The sequence below is a fragment of the Mytilus californianus genome, unplaced genomic scaffold (assembly GCF_021869535.1).
Source record: "Mytilus californianus isolate M0D057914Y unplaced genomic scaffold, xbMytCali1.0.p SCAF_4, whole genome shotgun sequence".
Taxonomy (NCBI): Eukaryota; Metazoa; Mollusca; class Bivalvia; order Mytilida; family Mytilidae; genus Mytilus; species Mytilus californianus.
The window spans coordinates 6485463-6509784 of NW_026262690.1; the positions used below are offsets into that span (position 1 = coordinate 6485463).

The 24322-nt window shown below is 31.1% G+C and overlaps 1 pseudogene; it reads left to right on the top strand.

Moving 5' to 3' along the window:
- Positions 1 to 5726: 5726 nt before the first annotated feature.
- Positions 5727 to 21837, top strand: LOC127699076 (sodium- and chloride-dependent neutral and basic amino acid transporter B(0+)-like; annotated as a pseudogene).
- Positions 21838 to 24322: the final 2485 nt, after the last annotated feature.

A 24322-nucleotide genomic window follows, 5' to 3' on the forward strand; every position in this document is an offset into this window, starting at 1 on the left:
GGGTTTTTTTCTGACCTCGATCTAATGTTCATGCATTGTACCTTGGCCAAAGATAAGTTTGAATGGTTGGGCTAGTGGTTTCCCAATACTATAAGCAGTTGGTCAACTATATCGTTAGGGAGCTACAATTTGATTTGTAGAGGGGCTAGCTAGGATGACAAATTTTGTCCTGCCTTTTTTTTAGTTGTTATCTCTGTTCTGCCTTTTTATTTTTTACTGTATTCGGTCCTGCCATTTTTAACTTGTTTATCCTGACTTTTTTTACACAAATTGTCATCGTGACTTTTTTTAACAAGTTGCCCATCCTGCTTTTTTTTTTACTCAAACTCCTGTTCTGCATATTTTTTCAAAATTCATACTCCAATTTTATTGTATGGAATGATTGTCGGATGGATATGTCCGTCTGTAACATTGCTTTTGACCATGATCTCATTTACATTAGGTCATTGCTAATGTTTAGTGTATGTGATTATTTTAGGTAAGCATTTATCTTTCAACTTCGAACATAAAAACAACCATGGTCAGTTAACTAGGTAAAAATTGTCAGCCTGTGCACTCTTGTTTTACACTTCATACATGTAGATTTAAAATTCCTTTCATATATATTGTTAACATTAAATCTTTCCATACAGCTTTATTTACAATTCATGTGTAACAATAAACATTCAAGTGTGTGAAAAGTTTTTTTTACTGTAAGCAATATTTTTACTACATATCTGTCTGGGAGGGTTAATCTAACCTTGACCTCATTTTCAAGGTTTAATGCTCAATGTCGAGTATTCCTGGTTAAGTCTGTTTCGCAGTTATTGTAAGCAATATGTTGGCTACTTTTGGTATATGGAATGACTGTAAGATGTACATTTATGTCAAGCAGGTATTTTCTGACCTCGATCTAAGATCATCTAATGTTCATGCATGGTTCTTAGCCAAAGTTAAGTTTGAATGGTTGGGCTAGTGAATTTCCGATACTATTATCAATAGGTCAACTACTTTTGATATATGGAATGACTATAAGATGTACATTTATGTCTAGCAGGTATTTTCTGACATCGATCTAATGTCCATGCATGGTTCTTTGGCCAAAGTTAAGTTTAAATGGTTGGGCTAGTGGTTTCCAAATTACATTATCTATAGGTCAACTATTTTTGATATATGGAATGACTGTAAGATGTACATTATGTCTAGCAGGTATTTTCTGACCACGATCTAATGTTTATGCATAGTTCTTTGGCCAAAGTTAAGTTTGAATGGTAGGGGTAATGATTTCCAAATACTATTATCAATAAATCAACTACTTTTGATATATGGAAATGACTGTACATTTATGTCAAGCAGGTATTTTCTGACTTCGAACTCATGTTCATGCATGGTTCTTTAACCAAAGTATAGTTTGAAAATTGGGCTAGTGATTTCCCAATACTATTATCAATAGGTCAACTTCTTTTGATATATGGAATGACTATAAGATGTACATTTATGTCAAGCGGGTATTGTCAGACCTCGATCTAATGTTCATGCATGGTACCTTGGTCAAAGATAAGTTTGAATGGTTGGGCTAGTGGTTTCCCAATTAAATTATATATATAGGTCAACCACTTTTCATATATGGAATGACTGTAAGTTGTACATTTATGTCAAGCAGTTATTTTCTAGCCTCGATCTAATGTTCATGCATGGTTCTTTGGCCAAAGTTAAGTTTGAATGTTTAGGCTAGTGATTTCCCAATACTTTTTTCAATAGGTAAACTGCTTTTGATATTTGGAACGACTGTAAGATGTACATTTATGTCAAGCAGGTATTTCTGACCTCGATCAAATGTTCATGCAAGGTTCTTTGGCCAAAGTTAAGTTTAAATGGTTGGGCTAGTGGTTTCCCAATACTATTAAATATAGGTCGACCACTTTTCATCTATGGGATGACTGTAAGGTGTACATTTATGTCAAGCAGGTATTTTCTGACCTCGATCTAATGTCCATGCATGGTTCTTTGGCCAAAGTTAAGTTTAAATGGTTGGACTAGTGGTTTCTCAATTAAATTATCTATAGGTCAACTACTTTTGATATATGGAATTACTGTAAGATGTACATTTATGTCTAGCAGGTATTTTCTGACCTCGTTCCAATGTTCATGCATGTATCTTTGGCCAAAGTTAAGTTTGAATGGTTGGGCTAGTAATTTTCCCAATACTATTATCAATAGGTCAACTACTTTTGATATTTGTAACGACTGTTAATAAAGGCAACAGTAGTAGTATACCGCTGTTCGAAATTCATAAATCGATAGAGAAAAAACAAGTTCGGGCCACAAACCAAAACCGAGGGAAACGTATCAAATATAAGAAAACTACGACACAACAGAAACACAACATTAAAATGTAACACACACAGAAACGAACTATAATATAACAAAGGCCATTTTCCTGACTTGGTACAGTGCATTTTAAGAAAAAAATGGTGGGTTGAACCTGGTTTTGTGGCATGCCAAACCTCCCGCTTTAATGGCAATGTTAATCATAACATTAAAATGACAACATTACATGACAGGACTACAATACAAATAAATGGGAGAAAATATAGGACAGAGAAACAAACGAATAATAGCCAACAAAAGGTACCAGGTTAAAAATTTAATATGCCAGACGCGCGCCACGTCCACACACGACTTACCAGCGACGCTCAGATGAAAAAAGTTTGAAAGCCAAAACAAGTACAAAGCTGAAGACCACCGAGGACCAAAAGTTCCAAAAAGTTGTGACCAATACGGCCAGGGTGTAATGTTCATAAATGGTCTCTTAATTGGCAAAATATATATAAGTTTGAATGGTTGGGCTAGTGCTTTACCAATACTATAAGCAATTGGTAAACTACATAGTTAGGGAGCTACCATTTGATTTTTAGGGGGGGGGCTAGCTAGGATGACAAATTTGGTCCTGCTTTTTTTAGTTGTTATCTCTGTTCTGCCTTTTTATTTTTTACTCTATTCGGTCCTGCCTTTTTTACTTGTTTATCCTTACTTTTTTTACACAAATTGTCATCTTGACTTTTTTTTTACCAAGTTGCTCATCCTGCTTTTTTTTAACTCAAACTCCTGTTCTGCCTTTTATTTTTCAAAATTCATCCTTCAATTTTATTGTATGGAATGATTGTCGGATGTACATGTCCGTCTGTAACATTGCTTTTGACCTTGACCTCATTTACATTGAGTCATTGCTAATGTTTAGTGTATGTGATTATTGTAGTAAAACCTTTATCTTTCAACTTTTAACATAAAAACAACCATGGTCAGTTAAGCAGGTAAAAGTTGTCAGCCTGTACGCTCTTGTTTTACACTTCAAACATGTAGATTTAAAATTTCCTTTCATGTGTACATATTGTTAACATTAAATCTTTCCATACAGTTTTATTTACAATTCATGTGTAACAATAAACATTCAAGTGTGTGAAAAGTTTTTTTTTTTCTTTTTTACTGTAAGTAATATTTTTACTTCATATCTGTCTGGAAGGGTTAATCTAACCTTGACATCATTTTCAAGGTTTATTGGCCAATGTCGAGTATTTTGCATGGTTGGGCTAGTGCTTTACCAATACTATAAGCAATTGGTCAACTATATAGTTAGGTCAGCTATCATTTGATTTTGTAGGGAGGTTAGCTAGGATGACATATTTTGTCCTGCTTTTTTTTTTAATTGTAATCTCGGTCCTGCCTTTTTTTAATTGCTTATCCTGACTTTATTACCCAAATTGTCATCCTGACTTCAATCTAATTAAAATTAAATCTCTCACATCCTCATTTTTTTATGCTTGGTTGCTGCGTGCCACGCAGCGACCAAGCATAAAAAAAATGAGCGAGTGAGAGATTTAATTTTAATTAGATTGATAGAACCTCGATAGAACCCCCTGATCTCCCTCCCCCAACTCAATCACTGGCTACAGTTGTATATGATATTTTATATATGATTTTACATGAGCGATATATATGTTTATATTTATAAAGCGAAGTAAGTCATGAAGGATAACAAAGATCAACAAAGGTTAGATTTTTACATTTCCGGAAATTTTTACACATTGCTCGTTTCAGTTTCATTTTTAGAAAATTAACTTCCGGTAATAATAGTTTAGTGCACTATTGTTTTTCAAAATAGAAATTTTGCAAAACAATTAACTCAAGGAGACATTTATATAAAACAAATAAGTATTGTTCTTACGAAAGAGTCGGGGATTGTATTCAAGTGCATGCATGAGAATCTTCTATAGCAGAAAAGGATTTCGGTAATTCATTTTAATGGTGAAGGAGGCAGAGTCTGCATGAAGCAATTTGCTGATTTTGGCTAGTACAAATAATTATGACGTCTGGCAAGGCTTGTCACTAGGAAGGCATCCCGGAAAAAAATTAAAATAGCCTTGCCAGACGTCATAATTATTTGGACTAGATTTTGGCATACATTGATCTGATACTGCAGAGTGCAGACCCAAAATCCCCCAAATCATGGCAAATGAACTTGGTATCAAAATTAAGAGTGTAAATAATTTCATCTTCTATCCAGATGATATTGGTTTATAAAGTTGGTCTGTTTCTAGAAAGAAAAAAAAATTCTTGTCATCACAAAAGAGTCATTTTCTTATCCCAGTAATAGATTACCTAAGCCGTATTTGGCACAACTTTTTGGAATTTGGGTCCTCCATGCTCTTCAACTTTGTAATTGTTTGGCTTTATAACTATTTTGATCTGAGCGTCACTGATGAGTCTTACATGTATGTAGACGAAACGCGCATCTGGCGTATTAAATTATAATCCTTGTACCTTTGATAAGGCCAAATAAAAATATATGTGTGGTTCCAGTTACCCGACCGACCCTAGTCTAAACCCCCGACCCTAGAACCTTTTTTTTCATTTCTAAAAAATAAATTTTCAAAACGATCAAATTTTGAGGATTGTGAATTTATATAATTAAATTCATAGATTTCTGTCATCCAGAATGCAACAAAATCAACTAAAACATGACATGACTGTTTATTTTACAACCAAACACATGTAAAAATGGCGAACTTCCAGTAGGTGTGTGTATAATACATCAATCAATTTCGGTAAACACACAATATTTTTTCTGAAATTTGGAAATCCAAAATAAAAATTAAAAAAAAAAAAAAAAAAATTGCCGCCCTACCGACCCTTTTTCTTAAAAGTATGTAACTGGAACCACACATATATTTTCACTTGGCCTAACTATTGTAACATGATTTAAATTGTCTCATTTTATTGCCAGTCAATAATTAAAATGTCCCCTTGAGCCATCGGTATAAATGAACTAATATATTTTCCCCAAATCCAACATTTCACGAACTTTTATTCCCAATTGCATGGGCCCTGGCCGGGATATGGGCCCCTTCCCCTAAATACTAGGAAAATCACTGATTTTTTTATAAAAACTGGATTCATTATTATTCATTGGACAACAATTTCGTTGGTATATACTGCAGGTAAACCACGAAATTAACTGATCAATGAAGAAGAAATTTTAAATTGGCATTTATACAGACTTTGTCAAAACCATGAAAACAAATATCCACAAAAATGCAATTTTAGCTTAATTCACGAAAAAATTGATATTCACGAAAATAAATGAATCTACTGTAAATGATCAATGAAAGAAAATAAAATTGCTACCAATAAACAAACATACACACATGATTTTAATGGTTCCTATCTCCTGGCAGAAAAAAGAGGTAATGCAGGTAAAATCGTTTTATTTTTTAACACTATATAACATGTACAATTCATGGAGAATTTTGGGACTTAATCATTGTAAATTGTACTCAAACAATAGAATGTTCATAATATCTGTTAGGGTCAGCATAAAAATTAAGGGAAGGGATAGCGAGGCAGATAATATAACTATATTTTGTTCAGGCCTTATCAGGATTTTAACCAGAAATGCAAAATGTATATCTTCTATGACTTGTAATAACTCAAGACTAGATGAATCTGATTTATTTATTAAAGCTATTTTCTACATTTTTAATTGCAGATAGACACAAAAGATAGCTACAATGTAAATAATGGCTCAAAAGAACGGAATGGAGATGTTGATGTAAATGTTGACGAAGATACTGAAGATAGAGGACAATGGGGCTCCAAATGGGAGTTTATTCTGTCATGCATTAGACTTTCTGTAGGATTAGGAAATGTATGGCGTTTCCCTTACCTGGCCTATGAAAATGGAGGAGGTATTACTGTTATTCATGTTTATAGCTGTTAAAGCTTACGTTAATTAAATGATAAATAGAACTATACCATTGAATGACACATTAATGCGTGATTTAAATTAACATAGTTAAGTGAAATATATCTGAGCGCTTATTTTACAATACTAGTTGATAATCAATGATCTAGATAGTAAGATATTGCATGGCCACTAGGCTGACTAGCCCAATGTTCATTTTTACGAACAAGTTACCACAGATGACTGAAGGTCAATCAGGGTAAATTGTCATTGTCAATTTGAAGAATCTACTCTTACCTAATAATTACAATCATTTTAACAGCTGAAATGTATGGGAAAAATTAATGAATGCAATAATAGTTTATCACTGCATGTATCTCATATACATGTAAGGACAAATTAAAGGAGTTAATATTTTAAAGAATAAATGTACTGACAATAACTGGTATAACAGGTTTTGTTTGACTAAATCATTTAAGTTGATTGGTTTTTATGGCGTTGTTTTTTAAAAGACAATCATGTTTTACCCAAATATTTAAAATCTGATCGATCTTTACTGCTTCTTAACTGGGTGTATATTTGTACATTGTATAGTTATGACTCACTGAAAGGAATCTTTGGAAATGATTTGTAAATTGAAATGTAGACAACTTAATGACATGTCTTTCAAGTACATGTGTTACCAATATGAAAACTGATTGAATTTAAACATGTATTAAAATTATTTCATATGTTATAATGTAAAGATTAATTTTAGTCTGAAATTTAGCATAATATTAAATGATTTGACAAGAAAACAGTAAGAACATGTAGACTAGATACATGTATGTAAATTATGGTTAACACCTTCACACTGCAGGTTTTTCATTAAATTTCTAGCTTGTAATAGATACAAAGCCAAAATTTATAGAAGAAAAGATTTACTGTTAGTCTGCAGAGATGGGTCCTATTGTTTTCAATGTAATTGATTAAATTACTTTGTCATTTGTACGATTAAATTAAATTAATGATTACATCATTTCTGAAAGTGTCTGATTAAATTAATGATTACATTGGCAAAGTAATCATGATTACATCTGATTACAATGAATTTAAAAAAAAAAATTTTGAATATGTAAAATGTTAATAGAATTGTTAAATCAAATTGTAAACATAAACAAGTACTAAAATCATTGAATTTTACATGTCCAGTCCAAATACATACAAAAATTTGCTTATTTTAAACAAAATATTTGTCCAACTTTTAATTTAGTTTGTGCTAATTAGATAAATTTCCACCATGTCCACATGTCTGATTAATCTCTTATCATATATATTGTCCTATAGCTATACTCAATTGGTAATTGCAATAAAAACAAACCTTAATTGGTTTCCTACCTATCAATTCAAAGTTGACAAAAATCACAATATTAACAAAAGATTATAATTCAGGGTTAAAGAAAAGTATACTTAAATATAACAGTTATTATCAAATATATATATGTACATCTTTAAATTGTGAATATATGTACAATATCTTTTACTAAGGCCAGAGACATATAAATCTGTTCTTAGGCTTATGATGACTTTTCAATACTGTAACAGTTTATTTTTTACTGAAGTATAATAATCAATTAACATGATTTATAAAGTAAACCAAACTATTTAAACATATTTAATATTTATTTAAAAATAAGAATAACTAAAAGGTTCATTTATTGACCATAAACACAGTTTAAGATTTTTTTCATTGTAATCAGAATGTAATCAAAAAGTAATCAGGATAACAGGGTATTTTGAAAAGTAATTGATTAAATTAAATTACATGTAATCAGATTTTTGGCTGATTAATGATTACAATGATTACTTGAAAAATTGTAATCAATTACAGCCGATTAACGATTACAATTACAATTACCCCAAGTCTGTTAGTCTGTAAGGAAACTAAACATGTTAAATGATTAAAGTGTCATTAGCTGCCAGATTCATGCTAAAAAAATAGAGATTTATACTCTAAAATTTTTATTTATTGAGTATTTTAAGTTTTTTCTATAGGCAACAATGCATAATGCATGGAATCATTATAAAGGATCAGCATCTCCTGTTTATCATGGTATTGTATGCAATTCACATATTAAATGTCTAATTAACCATCATCACAAGTCGCATCACACCTAAATATTTCTAATGAGAATGTGACACAAATATAAATAGAGACAAGTTCTAGTTTTGGATTTCATATCATAGATAAAACTATATTGTAAATTGTTTTATTGTTTTATAAGTAAAAAGATTTTGGTGGAAGAACTCAATCAGTCAATGAAAAAATCTTCCAACTGCTTTAACTGTTGCAGATGACAATCTTTTCAATATTTGATCTGTGTACAAAGGTCCACAACTGTGGCAGCAGGGTCCACAACTGTGGCAGCAAGATGGGTTACTTGCATACAAATTTTCAGTCCAATAAACCAACAAACAATCATATATCTTAATATTTGAGAATTTTATTCACATTTTTTTCTTAATTTCAGCTGCCTTCCTGATTGCTTATTTAGTCCTACAGTTCCTGATAGAAAAGCCCATGTACTTCATGGAGTTAGTAATGGGTCAATTCTCTAGTTTAGGACCAACAGGGGTTTGGAAAATGAACCCAAGTGCTAAAGGTAATAGTGTTTTTGTAGTAGTATTTGTTAATTGATATTTCATGGTTTGAAGAAAAAAATCATTGGTTTATTATTTATTATTTGTTTAATTTATAATTAGTGTTTCAATCTTTGAAGTTTGAGATGATGGTGGAGAGACATTTTTAAGATATGTGATGTTTGAAAGAAATAAAAATAGGGTTTTTATTCACCTACAAAAAACGTTTCATTGTGGAATTTGGCAACCTAGAATTATTTTTTTTTATTTTGATCTTATTTTGCCTAATGGTATTAAACACTTATATTGTTTTTCCACATCTGATGAGAAAAGTTTGCTGGTACATGTAATATTGAAGTATATCTGAAATACATTTACAATTTTCATTTGTAAATGTGAGAAAACTATAGGTGTAGAATTTTATACAAAATAATTATATGCAGGTTTAATGTATTGTAAATGATGAATTTTGTACAAAGATTTATTACATAATACAAAATATTTTCAATTTCTTCATGTTATAAAATAATTTATTTCGTATTAAATATAAATAACACAAATGTATTAACTTTGCAGGTATTGGTATATCTATGGCTCTAATATCGTTAGTAGTCGCAATCTACTATAACGTGATCATGGCCTACATGTATACACTGAATATAAATCTTATACAAATGTATTAACTTTGCAGGTATTGGTATATCTATGGCTCTAATATCCTTAGTAGTTGCAATCTACTATAATGTGATCATGGCCTATACACTGATCTACTTCTTCTCCTCCATGCAGAAAACTCTACCCTGGACTGTTTGTGAAGATGTAAGTATGGTCTAGACTAGGGATTTGGAACAGTTTCAAGATGGACATTATAAAAATGAGGAAACAGTTATTATTCAAAATTTTGCTCAATTTTCCATATACTGTGGATTCATTATTATTTGTTGGATACCAATTTTCGTCGGTTTTGTGGGTACAGGTGAACCACGAATATAAATGTACAACGAATTACACATTTTCTATAGGCTTTGTAAGCAGAGGTTTGCAAAATCACGAAATCAAATATCAACAAAAATGCAAGTTTTCCTCAATCCACCCTAATTGATACCCAAGAAAATAAATGAATCCACAGATTGAAATGAATTGTGGTATGATGATTGCCAAAAAGACATAAAAGCTTTTTTCTCATTATGGGAATTTTCGAGAAGTAACTAAACTTGACTAAAATTCAGTTAGTTTCAAGTATATGCACTCGAGTCTCATAAAACATAATGGCCTTCTGAACATTTGACTAAAATGAATGCCTGAAGCTGACCTAAAGCTGCCATTTTGAGCATTTATACAAAACACTGCTTACTAGGGACATATAAATCAATTCATTTTGATTATTGATGGTATGAAAAATATTACAACATGTGAATTTGCAATATTGTGTAACTGTATATAGCAGGCATGTTTTGCGCTAAAATGTCAAAACCTTATTTAGTTATTTTTTCTAAGATATATTTAAAAAAACTGTTCAGATCCCATTGCCAGAACCATATATGTTCTAAACTGCCATGATAAGTCCACCATAAATTTTGACAGGGATTGTTAAACCACTTGGCTCAAAGAGTTTCAGCCAAGTACTCATATAAAAATAAGTAGATGAAGTATGATTGCCAATGAGACAACTATCCACCATATAAATAAGTATAATGTGGATATATGCAATTAAAGGTCACCCGACAGTCTTAAAAAATGAGAAAAAAATACTTTATAGTCGACTATGAAATCACCATGAAACATTTTATAAAACAATAAAATGAGAACTAAAACCGGGTTTATAGATAACAATTCATATACATTGGTGTCTTCTTCTAAATAAAAGTTATTCATGTAATATTTGCCACTGGATGTTTAATTATTATCACAATTGTCTTTTAATATATAGCCATTCTTGTAACAAGACCTAGATGTAGTTAACCTTCCAATGTTTGTATTGTAGGAATGGTTACCATTAGGATGTGTGGAGCAGTCGACACAGAGATTAGACTATTGCTCTATGAGCATTACACAATTATTGACTGATAACAAAGCGTGTAGATGTTTTTTGAACGGTACAGATTCTATATTGTCTGACCAGGGATTTAACGGTACTAATGTCACATACCAAGGAGATGTCCCAGTACCTGTAGCACAGCTGTATTTTGAGTAGGTCATAGTATTCAAGGTCATAAATTTTATGGAAGGATGTTTGTTAAGTTTATAAATTTTACAGTAGTATATATAAAATCTGCTTTTTAAAAATGAAATCAGGTTAAAAAATTGACACGTCTTTCGGCCTGAAACTTTATTTTTGTAAAGAAAGATATAATTATATACTTTGGATTCTTTAATTTTCGTGGGTACCAATAGTCCATTTGCCAATTACCGATTTGATTCTGTTATTACACACTTTTCAAACAAATTACTTCCCTTTGTCAATCGTCGACTGGTTCCATACCGAACAAAATTGGCATTTACCAATGCAAAGCATGATGAATTGAAAGTGATGTATCGTCGGTTTAACTAATTTTTCATTAAAAAAAATTTCTGATGTCAAAAGTATTTAGCTGAACAACAAATTAATGTAATCATAAGATTTAAAAACCTTAAAGATTACTCACATTACGCACAGGTAAATTTGCTCTTTCTGCTGGCTCTCCATTGTAAATAAAAATTAATGTCCCTGATAAGGGAGACAACTAAAAAAGGGATCTTTAATTACAGGGTCAATTACGGGAATTGGCAAGTAGCCTATTTACGTGGGTATTTTATTTCATGATTTTACCAATGTCTGTGTTCAAGGCAATAGAACATTTGTACATGTAATCGTTAAGCATTTATATTCTGGTTCACCTATTCCAACAAAACCCAGAAAATTAATATCTAACAAATAAAAAGGAATCTACAGTAACAGGTGTCTTTTGTACAACTACAACAATCCAAATAGTTTAAATATGGAATGGATGTTATCTGTAAGATTAATACCACCCCTATTCTAAGAACAATTTCTTTTTCAGTAAAACTGTAATGAACAAGGCTGATGATTTCTACCCAGACACAGGAAATCCACAATGGAAGTTAGCACTCTGTCTGCTGTTGTCATGGATTGTTGTTGTTCTCTGTTTAGTAAGGGGAATTAAGTCATCTGGAAAAGTAAGTTTTATGATATATATGTATGCAAGTCAATGTCTAATAATATAGAGCACATTCATTTATATTTTGTGTGTTTAAGACAATATAATTTGATAAAGCACCTTTGAAATGGAAGTGTGTGTGATCTTATTTATATTTGTTTGATTAACCATAGTTTGCCTTGCAAATTTATACATCATATGTTTTGATATGAATAGATTTTTAATCGACAGTGATTTGCTCATTCGTAAGCTAACAAGATTTGTTTATTTTTGCCAGACAAACTATGTTTTACTTTACCAAGACAGATTGAGTAATTGTTCTGTTATTACCATTGATACTGTCAATATAGCCTTTGAAGTTGTAACATTTGGAGATAAAAGTTCTGTTAGAAGCTATTGACGCATTTTCAAAGTTTGTGCAGGATGCCATTAAGTCCATTTTACAAATATTCAATTTGGATGCATTCCGTAAAGGGGGATTGTTTTCGATGAACTTAGGTGGCTTTTGATATAACTTAGCATTTTAATATATGAATTTATTTGTAGGTTTTCAACCCATAAATCTTTTTTTATTTTTTGCTGGACTGGAACTTTTACTTTTTATCTTTTCAGGTTGTATATTTCACAGCCACATTCCCGTATGTTATCTTGTTGATTTTGTTGATCCGAGGAGCTACACTTGATGGTGCTATTGATGGAGTAAAATATTTTTTGATACCTGAATGGTCCATACTAGCAGATCTAAAGGTATATATATGAGTCATGATTGTAAGATATACTTACAGAAATAGTGGTCATTATCATCATAGAATGAATTTTGTTTTAAATTCAATTCCCTGTGTTTGTCAATTAATTATAGTGTTTTTTTTATACCATGGGTACCTAAAATTTGAGAAGTCTTTGATTTGTAACTCTTTCAAGTTGGTACCTAACACTACAGGGAGATAACTCTAAAAATCAGCTGAGTGTTTTAATAATGTTGTATTATGTTAAGGAAATATTAGGTTCTCAATGATCAGAATTAGTGTTTGTCTAACTGCTATATATCCAATGAAATTTTTTAATCAAGGTGTTTGGTACCACCTTAAGATTAATTTGTAAATATTTTTAAATTAAAATTCACTTCTATGCTGGGGGCAATTTGTATTTCAGCTTGTGAGTTTCAAAGATACCTTATGAGGGGAAACTAAGGAGGTTGATATTCCTGACTGCAGACTATTTACTATGAGATATATTGTTAAAAGTTCCTTTACCCATGTCTGTCTAGTACCACAAAATGTTTTAGGGCCGTCCATTGCTTTAATAGCCCTGAAAAAATTATAAAGGAAAAAGTTTTACTTTAATTTGAAGGACATATTTATTTTATCTTTAAAATTATGTATTACAACATATATATGTAAGACTCAGATCGACGTCCGTTCCTCAAATCGATGTCCAAAGCTGACGTCACAATAAAATAAGATTCCAAATCAGCGGCAAATTATATCCCCCTCTAACCGAGGTCCAATGTTTGGCTCCTCTAATCGATTTCCAAATTTAAGCTTCTCTAATCGCTGTCCGTTTTAATGGACCTATGGAAAGATGCAAACGCCGAGACATTTTTGGCCAACATGCCGTATTATACGGAAATATATCTAAAACAAATGAACAAAACTGCGGAAATGGGGACAAGCAAAGTTTATAACAGAACTGAAACGTGGATTGTCCGAGAAGAATAAATATAAAAAAAGTAGTAAAGACAGTTCTAGGTCAATATTTTTACAACCAAAACATAGGTTATGTGACAAATAAAATATATTTAAAAATCTTTTTTTTTAAATGTATTACCAATGTTTACAGGTTGTGATATCAATTTTTATGTAATTTAAGAGCTTATTAAAAACAATGAGATGTGATGAGATTGCTAATTGGACAACTATACACCAGAGTTCAAATGAAGTGAATGTAAGCAATTATATAGCCCTTTACCTTTATAGCTTGCTGTTTGGTGTGAGCCAAGGCTCCGTGTTTAAGACTGTATTTTGACCTATAATGTTTTTCTTTTATAAACTTGGACTTGGATGGAGAGTTGTCTTTTTGGCACTCATACCACATCTTCTTATATCTTTACCGTACATCCTTCAACAATGAATCATGGAATGATAAAGTCGGCAATTAAAGGTCACGACATGAAACATATAAAACAATTATTATAGAACTAAAAACTAACCTATAACCAAAAAAATTCTGAACAACAAATATGCAAGACATAAACCAAGGACAACCACTAGACTACAGGCACATAAAATATTTGGCAGGGTTTAACATGTTTGTGAGCGCTTAAGCCTCCCCTAACCTGAAACAGTGGTGTAACAGCACAACATAAAAACATAATGCCAATTTATTTTGTATATTTTTCACTCCAGGTGTAAAACAAATGAATTTGTTGAAAAAATTCTTACAGAGTCCAAATTATAATACTCTAACAGTTGGCATTTACTTCTTTATTTTATGTCCATTGTTGAAGACTGAGTGTTGCCCTATATATATGTCGTTTTGTTTTCTTTGTCGTTGGGTTCTTATTTAAGTATACGCATATGCCATTTATTAATATGCATGTACATGTATAAGTGTAAGTGCAGCAATTTCTTTTTTTATAATTCATTGATATTGAACATTGATAAGAGAAGACTACAATAAATCGGACATCGTTTTGGCAATACATGACGGCACATTAGACGTCGATTAGAGGATCAAACAATTGGACGTCGATTTGAGAATGTGACGTCCGAATTGGACGTCGATTTGAGGAAAGGACGTTGATTAGAGACCGGACGTCGATCTGAGTCTAACATATATATAATTTATTTATTATAGGTATGGGTTGCTGCAGCAGGACAGATGTTTTTCTCTCTCAGTGTATCGTTTGGTGGAATTATAATGTTTGGAAGTTACAACAAATTCAGCAACAATGTATTTGGGTAAGATTAATTTTCCTTGACAGAAAATTTAAGTCTTTATTTATATTTATATGATCAAATATGATGGGATGTAATGTAATTAACATGGTCAGTTATTTTTTGGTAATTATTTTTATTATAGTTAACTATTACCTTCTGTCTGTCCAATTTTGTTTCTGCACTCTTAACTCTAAAGCTTGCCTCATCCAATTTTAATGAAACTCATACACAGTGCTACAAACTAATGAAATTCATACGCAATGCTTACAGACAGTTTGAATTTGGGTAGTGACTTATTTACCGTTCTAGAAATAGATCCCTTTTAACTCGAAAATTGCAAAGCTTGAGCATGGCATTTGTGTGACAAATTCTTTTATTTCTAGCTTCATCTGTAGGGCCTTTATAGTATGTTTTAATAGTCATGTTTTATTATTTAAACACTGGTTTATATTTATAGTGATGCCTTGTTAATCGCTGTAATGGATCTGGTTACCAGTATAATAGCAGGTTTTGTCATCTTTACAACATTTGGAGGATTAGCTAAGAAAACAGGACTTCAAGTCTCAGAAGTTGCCAGGGGAGGTAAGCAAGGATGTTTTCCATTTTTAATCAAACGTTACTTTTCAATACATTGTAGAGATTATGGAATAGATTTAGATGAAGAAATAGTTTGCCATAAATTACTTTGTAATTTTCTTGTAGCATGCCTTAGGTCTTTATTTGTAAAGCTATTTTAAAATTTAAATTCTAATATGACAACCTGTTATCGTCAACCAGCATAATCATAGTATATCTACTTTTAGCGCAAGCACATAACTACATAAAACTAGCTGTTCTGTGTTACGCCCAACTTAATTATACTACCAGGTATTCTCAAATTTTGACATTAAAACCCACAGAATGTAGTCCAAGATTCAGATACCATTTAGTTATATCTATTCTAAAGCAAAATAAACATATCAGTCCATTTCAATTTATTTTTTTCGTGCTGAAATTTCATCAAAGGAAAATTTCATGAAATATTATCGTCTTTGCATGGAAATGAAACAAGGTGACATCATATGTATGTTTTTCGTAATCAAAAAATCAAATGTAAACACTCAGTGTTTTAAAGCTTCTATACATCTCAGAATGCAATAAAATTACATTAGAAGAACATATGTAGGTGAAAAATACGATTTAAATTTTTTTGTTTTATTAAATTATATAATATTATCATATGGGGGTAAAATGGAACAGCCAAAACAGTATCTTGCGTATAGGGCTATCACAGTTAACAAAATTACTGAATTTGTCCCATTAGCATCCAAATAATTCATGGCAGCCACAAATCTACAGCTGCCATGAATTATTTCTTAATTCATATTTTCCCTTAAGATTTTAATCAAAGATGATATTTGATATTGAATTTGATACCACTGAGACTATCACAACAATTCAGAAATGATCCTCTGTTCAGAATCTGTTAAAACAAACAAAAAAATCTCTAGTAGAAAATACAATTCATTAATTATATTTTTTTCTGTTACAGGTTATGGATTAGCCTTTGTAGCCTACCCTGAGGCATTGTCTAACCTACCTCTACCTCAATTATGGTCTGTTTTGTTTTTCTTCATGTTGTTTACACTTGGACTTGACAGTGAGGTAAGACAGATAGTTGTACATTTTATTTAAAGGAAAAGGATTATCTCCCCTTTGCACCTATAAATCGTGTTTAATGGTAATATAAACTACAGGAGTTCTTTTCTAATAAATTTTGTAAAAGACCAGGACTTTTTTCTAATTTTTGACTGGAAATAACCCATCTATTACATTAGTATGATAGTTTCGTCTTATACTCTTAACAAAACTTGAATATTATTCCCCACATTTTTTTTTTAATTTGTGCAATGATAATAATACTGTGGATTCTTTTATTTTTTATGGATTTAGGAATAATTATATTGTTGTGGACTATTTCTATGCAAACCTATAGGCAAGTTTTATTTTATAAAGCATTGGTTCCCTATGAAATACCAACAAGTCCAGTTTGTAAGATAGTCATAGATTAGTATGAAACAGAATCAACTGTTACAGCCGATTCAATTGAGTGTGTAGGCAAAGGTAATATCTTTGGTTAGCTTGCTTGCTAGTTGAACCATGAAGTCATTATAAGGTAAGGTATACTACCCTCCTTTCAAAGTAGCTTAGTCCTACAAACAGATAATCTATCGGACTAGTCTACTCTTAAAAGGAGGATAGTTTACCTAACCTAGTCTTTACGGTTCAGCTAGCAAGCAAGCTAACCAATACTATTACCTTTGCTTACACACTCATTGAAATCGGCTGTAATTCTTTGAGTTTTGTGATATGTAATGCCTATTTTTATTTTGCAGTTTGCTTTATTTGAGACAGTTTTGACATGTATACAGAATGAGTTCCCAAAACTTAGAAAATATAAGAGTCACATGTGTATTGGATTGGGAGTGATATGTTTCTTTATGGCTTTACCATGTATAACACCAGTAAGTATAAAAGTCATATGTGTATTGTTGAATTGTGTGTTTCTTGGCTTTGAGGTGTGTTATGCAAGTGAGTATTATATTCGTGCTCATATGTATGTTTTGGTGCACATGGTGGGTTTCTTCTTGGCCTTGACATGTTACACCAGTAGCTTTAAAGTCTCATGTGTATTTTATTCTTCTTGAACAGTAATTATTTTATTTTCTGCTCTTTAACAAAATGTCTATTTTATCTAAATTGATATTAAATGTATCATTGAAAATTCTAAAAAAAATAGTTACAATATAAGGGAAATAACTCTGGTACTTTTTTATTTATACTATACAAAACAGACTCTACTTTTATAAGCAATTGTGAATAAAATAATGTAAAGAAGATTTAAACAAATTGTAACGAAATTGATATGGTTTTGAAGGACAATGCAAGATGTTTTTTACTGTGGCAAAGGGTAGAGGAGTACAAAATGTTTCTTGATAAAATTTAAAAAGATACAGAGAACACCAAAATGACAATCACTATTTTAGTTTAATAAGAATACTTAAATGGCTAAGAGTGCATAGTATGAGGTAAAATAACAAAGAATTTGACAAAGTATAAAGTCTTTATAATATTTTTATATAGTTGTTAAAATATATTGAAGTATTTTTGCAGAGTTTTAGATATTAAGATATTGTTTAGTTCCAAAATTGGAGACTGATGTAAATTGACTTGAGATTATCTCTAAAGAAATTACCGTAGTCTAATTAGATGAAGGGGTTTGCATGCATTGAACTCCGTCTTGTTTGTAAATGATGTTTTATTATTTTTACAGACAGGAGATTATATAGTAGGATTGATGGACAGTTATGGCGCTGATTTCTCTGTATTGTGTGTAGCCACATGTGAATGAGTATCCGTACTATGGGTTTATGGTGAGTGATTTCTCTGTATTGTGTGTAGCCACTTGTGAAAGTGTATCGGTACTATGGGTTTATGGTGAGTGATTTCTCTGTATTGTGTGTAGCCACTTGTGAATATGTATCCGTACTATGGGTTTATGGTGAGTGATTTCTCTGTATTGTGTGTATCCACATGTGAATGTGTATCCGTACTATGGGTTTATGGTGAGTGATTTCTCTGTATTGTGTGTAGCCACTTGTGAATATGTATCCGTACTATGGGTTTATGGTGAGTGATTTCTCTGTATTGTGTGTATCCACATGTGAATGTGTATCCGTACTATGGGTTTATGGTGAGTGATTTCTCTGTATTGTGTGTAGCCACTTGTGAAAGTGTATCCGTACTATGGGTTTATGGTGAGTGATTTCTCTGTATTGTGTGTAGCCACTTGTGAAAGTGTATCCGTACTATGGGTTTATGGTGAGTGATTTCTCTGTATTGTGTGTAGCCACATGTGAATGTGTATCCGTACTATGGGTTTATGGTGAGTGATTTCTCTGTATTGTGTGTAGCTTCTTGTGAAAGTGCATCTGTACTATGGGTTTATGGTGAGTGATTTCTCTGTATTGTGTGTAGCCACATGTGAATGTGTATCTGTACTATGGGTTTATGGTAAGTCAGTCGTATTTTCTTTGAACAAGGAAGTTAAAAGGGTTTTAAATGAAGATGAACATCATGTTTCTTTATGAACATATGAATGAACCATCAACTTTAAATCAACAAAAATATTCATGGCCAAATGAATTTAAGATGATTTTTTTTTATAACAATTTTCATGATTTATCATAAATCAAGCAGCTAAACATGAAGATCAAGAAATAAGATTTGGTATGAGTGCCAATGAGACAACTCTCCATCCAAGTCACAATTTGTAAACCATTATAGGCCAAAGTACAGCCTTCAGCACAGAGTCTTGGCTCACACCGAACAGCAAGCTATAAATGAGCAGTGCAAAACCATTCAGACATGAATGTCTAGTCGAAGTAGGAATGTTCAGTCCATGGCACAATTTAGAGAATGCCATGCTGTTACACGACAACACACTTGATGTGTACAAAGCTATCCGGTTCTAACTCAAAAATTCTTCCCTAACGTATATTATTTGTTTTAAAATTTCAGTTTGAGTTATCTGCCCTTTATTCTTATCAACCAACTTTTTCATCAGATACTTTAAATTAATTATTATTCATACCAAAAAAAAATGTTCTTTTTACTTTTTTTCACAGGAGTGACAAGATTTATAAAAGATATTGAATTTATGTTGGGTAAAACCCCAGCACCAACAACATATTGGTTGTTTTGTTGGGTGTTAGCTTCACCACTTCTTATTGGGGTAAGTAATATACTGTTCAGAAATTATTGCGAGGACTGGATGCGATTGCAATAATTACATGCATTATGACACCTGATGCATATATATTTATGCAGATTAGACTTAAAAACAATAAATTTCAAATTTTATCCACTTTTAAAAAATCGCAATAATAAATGCATGCAAAAATTTATGAATATACAGAATTTCAGGTTTAATCATCTTTACTCTATGTATAAAACTTTTAGATATTTTTAAAATAATCTGTATATCAGGAAATATAAAAAAGATGTGGTATGATTGCCAATGAGACAACTCTTCACAAGAGACAAAAATGACACAGAAATTAACAACTGTAAGTCACTGTACGACCTTCAACAATGAGCAAAGCCCATACCGCATAGTCAGCTATGAAAAGCCCCGAAAAAAACAATGTAAAACAATTCAAAAATGTTTTTATGAGTATTTGAAATCTTTTCAAATATACTCTTCTTAACATTTTTATACTTCCTATTTAATTGTATTGTGCATAGCTATAGGTAGTGCACAACAGAGATCAAAATGCTCAATTGTCTAAGGGCCTATATTGTGATAAAAATCAGCACAAAATTCTGTGAACAGTACAAAATACCACAACAACCAACAACATCCTACTTCTCTGGAAAAAAAGAAAGGTTCAAGCAAAAAGTAAACAAAAACGTATAGTTAACTATTACTAAATTAAACACCATGAATCTAGGAATAAAAGAAAAGAGGAGGTCTTATATAGTGTAAAATAATATTTTAAGACTATTCTATATTTCATTCATTACTTGTTTTCACTGCTCATACTGAATAAATTTTACAGATTTTTGACAATTTATGTTGTTGGGAAAAGCTACATGGTCTGTTTGTATACTATGAGATTGACTATGTACCTAAATTAAAGTAATATTTTAACCATTGCTTATGTATCATGTTGACTTTACATTACAGGGTCTGTTTGCATACCGTCTAATCGAGTATGTACCACCTAAAGTAAAAGATGGAGTATTTTTCCCAGAATTCGCCCAGATTATTGGATGGTGTGTGACTGCTGTAGTGTTATGTCCTATACCTTTGTACTTTGTTTATAAATTCATCATCACTCCTGGGAAAGTGACTGAAGTGAGTATACACTGAAATATTCAATTATTTAATTAATTGTTTTTTGGCAGTGTTGCTTCATAAATAGCACAATGTTGGATTTAAAAATTAAGAATTTTATTCAATGAAACATTGGGTACATGTGCTAAAGATTGCAATTGAATTTGCAAGGTAACTAAGTTGTATTTTGAAACAGGACAGAGACAGAGACCAAAAAGGTCTTCTTTGTGAGAGTTGCTCACTGTGGAATGCATTATTGTTTTCAAAGAATTTTGGTTCAACTATCCATACAAAACTCATGAAAATTAGTACTCCATGAATTATAATTGATTCACAGTAATCTACATTTTTGATAACCACTGTAGATAACATTGCACCAAACATTAACTGGACCACATATTATTGCACCAAACATCAACTTAATCACATATTATTGCACCCCAAACTTCAAATTGACCACATATTGCACCAAACGTCAACTTGACCACATATTATTGCACCAAAGTCAACTGGACCACATATTATTGCAGCAAACATCAACTTAACCACATATTATTGCACCCCAAACATCAACTTAAACACATAATGTTGCACCAAACGTCAACTGGACCACATATTATTGCACCAAACGTCAACTGGACCACATATTATTGCACCAAACGTCAACTGGACCACATAATATTGCACCAAACGTCAACTGGACCACATATTGCACCAAACGTCAACTTAACCACATATTATTACACCAAACGTCAACTTAACCACATATTATTGCACCAAACGGCAACTTAACCACATATTATTGCACCAAACATCAACTTAACCACATATTGCACCAAACGTCAACTTAACCACATATTATTGCACCAAACGTCAACTTAACCACATATTATTGCATCAAGCATCAACTTAATCACATATTATTTATATTTACAGAGACTTAGAACAGTAACAACGCCAACAGCTGACTGGGGACCTAATACCAAGGAAAAATTATACAATGCTGACTCACAGTTAAGGTAGATGGGGTGTCTAAATTATAATCCATAGAATTTTTTAATAATTTGCCAAAATGTAGTTTATATCATGCTTTTTTGAAAAAAATAATAAAAAGAATGGGTCACGGGGCTTTTTTTCACGCTACGGGTTGTGCAAAATTGACAGGTTTTGTATAGATTATGCATGGAAAACGCAATTTTCTGCCATAAAACGAAAACTACACCATAGAATTTTGAGATAAAATATGAGAAGATAGCTCTAATATTATACTTTCAGATAAGAAAAAGAAAAAATGGGGTCACCGAGCCCGTTTTCTTGCTACATAATAAAATAGATAAATTCCTAACACATTCTATTGTAAAAGTAACTCTATCTGAATTATCTGCCCTTACATTTGAGTTGCCTCCCCTTATGTGGCAAAGTTGGAAAAAATTGAATCAAACAAAAGTATTCTGTTTTTTGTAAAATACAACCATAAATAAAATAAAACATGTCATTTTTCTATATTAAAATGAAAATTCTTACACATCAATTGCCCACTACTCTCAAAATTTGCACATTTTTTAAAGGTCTAGACCGATTATTTTCTGGTATTTCAAAATCCAAGATGGAGGAAGACACCCTATCTACCTTAACAGACATTGGAAAAGCAGCTTACGTTTTGACAATCCAGCTTCACAATTATAAACTATAGCAATATTAGAATCATAAAGATTGTTTCTCTTTGAAGTATATTTCAAAATGAATTTATCACACATAGTTTCAGGGTACTTGTATAACAAAGAAATGCGGAGCTATTTTTAATTTTTACTCAATAGTGGAGAATTTTGTGAATATGACAGAAAACCATCACAAATATATTGTAAATAGGTTTTCTCCCTGACTTTTTTCAGTATTTTAATCAATTCCAACATAATTTTAGTGCTGAATTTTGAAATGTACATAGTTTTACATCTTTTTACTATATAAATGCAAGATTTATAAAATGTTTTAAATTGAATTTATGGATTCAGTTTGAAAAATTACATTTCTTTAATTCTATATGACATTATTTTTTAACTTAAAACTCCTTCATTTTTTATAAGTGATTTTTTTAAAAGGGATGAATTGAGAAATTTTATGATTTTAAATTTTGTTTTGGTTAAAGACTGCTTTTTTTTAAAGATGAATATTAAAGATAGAATTGTTATAAAACTAAATACAAAAATCTGCCTTTCTGAAAGTAGAATGAAGTTATAAAGTAAAATAATGATTTTGCTAATCATACAATAGATACCTCATTTGTGTTATTTATTTTTAGGAACCAATTCATTGAAATGTTGTAATTAAAGTTTTGTCTTCTCTTGATTGTACTGCATTTTCAATACAGAATAAACTGTGTTTTCAATGCAGGTTAACTTTGCATCTCAAACTTTAGTTACACAAATTATCAATCATCCAGATTTACCTTAATTGAGAAATTTTAAATTTTGGAAGCAATGAAACAATATTTTCTTTTTTAGTTTGAATCATCAAAAAGATTTTTTTACAAAATCAATGAGATTTATACCAGAAACAAGTGAGTATTTAATAATCATGTCTGCATTAGTTTGATATAAAGATGTTCACACTTTCATGACATTCCTTTAAATTATGACCTTTTTATATGTATATAATTTCCCTTCTACAATTTTATAGTTGTTAAACATATCAAACAAGATTTTTTTACAAATTATATATATCTACATTTGTACATATCATGTATATCATTTCATAACGAGGAAAGATCTATGTTTTGCTGATTAATACATATTAGGTCTGAATCTGTCTAGTTTTATTATATAGATTGGGCAATGGATTCGTGTGGTAATTTTCTTGTATCCGTGTTTCCAAATATTACATTAACTATTAAAAGTAGATTGAAACTAAAATTCCCTATTAGTCTAAATATTTAACTTTGTTTGGTATGACTTTACATGTTACAAAATCATTCTTTTACTGAAAACATAACTGTCCATAGTAATTACACTAAACAAGTAACTTAAAAAAGATGTAACAAAGCAGAATTTAATTGATAAAGTATTTTATTTTTTACTTGAGACAGAAATTGTTGTATTTTTTAAACAGAAATATTTTTAAGATAGTTTCCGTATTTTTATTATCATCGACATGTGATTTGTTGGTGATATTTTATTGTTATTGATATTGTTGAAATCCATGAATCGATTGTTTGTACAGTTATCTCATTAAAAATAAAAAGATACAAACATTTGTACATTTTTTGTTTGAGTTTGCTGTTTCATAGATATATACACCCATTATCTCTTTTCAATTGTATACAAACTAGACGTAATTATTGTCCTTTAAGTATCGCCTGCATCTGATTTGGTAGAATGTCGGACATAAGATGCTTAAAGGTTTGAAATTTCCATGTGGCATAGATAGTTTTACATCATTATCATAAAACAATACCTGCATAAAAATGACAATTTTTTTAATTTTGTAATTTTTCAAATTATTAGAACATATT